This window comes from Teleopsis dalmanni, chromosome 1 (assembly GCF_002237135.1).
Source record: "Teleopsis dalmanni isolate 2A chromosome 1, ASM223713v2, whole genome shotgun sequence".
NCBI classification, from domain to species: Eukaryota; Metazoa; Arthropoda; class Insecta; order Diptera; family Diopsidae; genus Teleopsis; species Teleopsis dalmanni.
In genome coordinates this window covers 189,688,401-189,691,385 of record NC_051846.1, presented here as the reverse complement: position 1 = coordinate 189,691,385, position 2,985 = coordinate 189,688,401, and positions in this window count along the sequence as shown.

Below are 2,985 nucleotides of genomic sequence, written 5' to 3'. Positions count from 1 at the left end.
TCAACAAAAATTTGAATGTGTGACAATCGATTTGATCAGTTCATATTTTTCGTATTGATTTTATCTTGGAATTCAGAATGTTTAACTCTATTGCAGTGCTCAACTAACTGAAAAGCTGCGGAAGTTCCAAAGCAGATTGAAAGTAAAAACCGCTTTATTGACTCGAACTTACACATCATAATGAGCCTCTTTTTGGTACATTAGAACACTGCAGCGGTGCTTTAGAGACAACACAACTTCTAAATATTCGTTGTCTATTATCACAGAAGAATTACATGACGTACAGTAGCCATTAGTTGGCATTTATTTCTAGCCTTACGAGCATTTGTTATAAATATTCGTTACTAATATAATAAGAAAAGCGTATTTATTAATCCCGTTATTGGTTGAAGCACAAATTCTTCTTTAAAACTCTAAATACGAATAGCAAAGAAAGTGAAGACAAACACAATAATTTATTTCATTTATTGAAATTTGACTGACCATACATCGCTGTTTCGTGTATTGCCAAGTACTCATCATCAGTGGTCTTAGGAAATATTCGAATTTTTTAATTAATTTATTGTCTGTATATAATTTGACTGCAAGTGCCAGTCTTAGAACTCGTGCCTGTCAAACTAAAAGCGATGACTAATCATGTTTCTCCACAAGTAGTCAAGGTTGCACAAACTTTTCTTGGTCAAGTTCCAGGTTTTTTATTTAGTGACACTATTCACTAAGTTTTTTTTATATTTATAATAACTTACTCTTTAATAATTAATCTCTCAAAATATAAAAAGCATTTATTTATATCAAAGAAAAAATTTACATAATTTAATTAAAAATGATTTCATTAAATCTGAACATCTGTTGACACTTAATTTTACGTAGAATTATTTAGTATTATTCCCAATGTTATAAAACAAACATTGCCATAGAAATTGACCTGCATCACTATTGACATGTCAGGAAGATCACTCAAACTCATCAAACTGAACACAATGTGCTTTCATTTATTGTGTCCTTGAATTTCAGGGAACTCACAACTGCCTCATATTGAATACACTCTTATGCTCTTAGTCCGAAAGGATAAACGCATGTACCAATTAATTTTTACGAGACTAAAGTTTCTGCACATATGCCACTTGCGACACCGTTGTGTGTTGCGTGGGACTAAAACTAAAACGCCAAAGGGCACCAAACATTGTTGAATGTATACGAGTATTTGTCTGCCTTTATTGAAATTGTACGTATTGTTGCATACATTTAAAATTCTGTGATATGTGTGCAAAATGTCTGTGACAACAAAAATAAAATCGATAAATTTTTATCACTTCTCCTCTAGGGTAACAGATATAGCTTGACATCCTAAATCTACTAGGATATTTTTGCATAAACAAAATCCTTTCCCTTCCATTCCAATCGTTTGTTTGTTTTCACTTTGTATTGAATACGCCTGCATGTCAGATGAATCCTTTTACACACACACTCAACCAGTTAGACACTTTATCATTTGAATTTACAGAACACGACCTGGCTTAGTCCTTCTTCATGCTGATGATATCATCTGACAAATTTTTAGAAGTTCTGTATTATAAATATTTTCAACTATTTTTGCTTCACAGTTCACAAACATTTCAAACATTTCTTCTACTGCCACAACTGCTCTTTGGACTTTTATGTTTTTTGTTGGTGACATTTTGTCGTCTCAGCTCAGTTCAGCTCAGATACAAATACAACAAATACAACATATACAACAAATATAACAAATAGTAAAAATAACAAAACATACAACATCTTTGCATGACATAAAATGTAAATTCAGTTGTCTTGTTGTATATCGTCTGCAGGATATGACGCCTTTTCAGTTTTCTCTCAATCTCTCGTACATGCTTAAATCAAGAGGCGGATATTGTCGCAGCATATAGCATTCAAAACGGAAACCTCAACTTAAGCCAACTTTCATTGCCCGCAAGTACACATTTTGGCCAAATAAACTTACTCAAAAGTGAAACAAGAAGATTCACAAAGAAAAAACTAATACTAGAATACAAAAATACAAACAAAATTTATTTGATTTTTATTATATTTTGAAAAACTTGCATACGCACAGCAACTCATCGATTTGCTAAAAATTTAACTGAAAATCTCTTTTGTGCTGATTCATTTATCCTTTGGGTATGATTTACAAAAACTTTACTCTTTTCCGAATGCCACTTTTATGTGCTGATATGTTGCCATACCATCCCAATTCGGTTTACCAATTCAAATTCTGTGGCAATCCATTTTATTTTGTTGCTGTTGCTTGAATTAGTTCAATTGCTCAAGTATGTTACTCATACGACATGTGTGCTCTGTTTTGATATGTAAAAACTGTTTGGTCACAGAGAAATTTAAAAATAATAATAAACAAAAATGTTATATCTGCAAATATGAAAGTGTAATACATATATTCATATATATATTAATATTTTAAAACAATTTTATTTGCTTTGAAAGCAATTTAAGGTGAGATATGAATGATACAGTTGCTTGGCAAATGTCAACTCGGTTATTGTCAAGGAAAAAAAATTGTTTTAATAAAAATTTATGAACAAAGAAATGATAAAGTATTTTTTTAATAATTTCAAATCAGATTTCTGAACTAAAAATATTTTGAATGAAAAACTACTAAACCTTTGCAAATATTACAGAATTTTCATATTGACATGTAATATATTTACATATTTATGTCAATTTAACAAGAAGTTTATTAAAAATTATACAATTTGAGTGTCCTAAAAGAATGATTTCATCAAAACTGTTACAGTTTTATTCTAATATCGTACAATACTGCTATCGTACAATATTGTATAAGAATATTAAGTTGAGATAGTGACTATATAATGTGATCATTGTTGCAAATATAATTATTTATAAGTGGTGCATGAGATGTTGATCAAGATCACGATAAAGTATTACCACAGAAGGTCTTATAACATTTCAAATTCATTCGGTTACAAATAC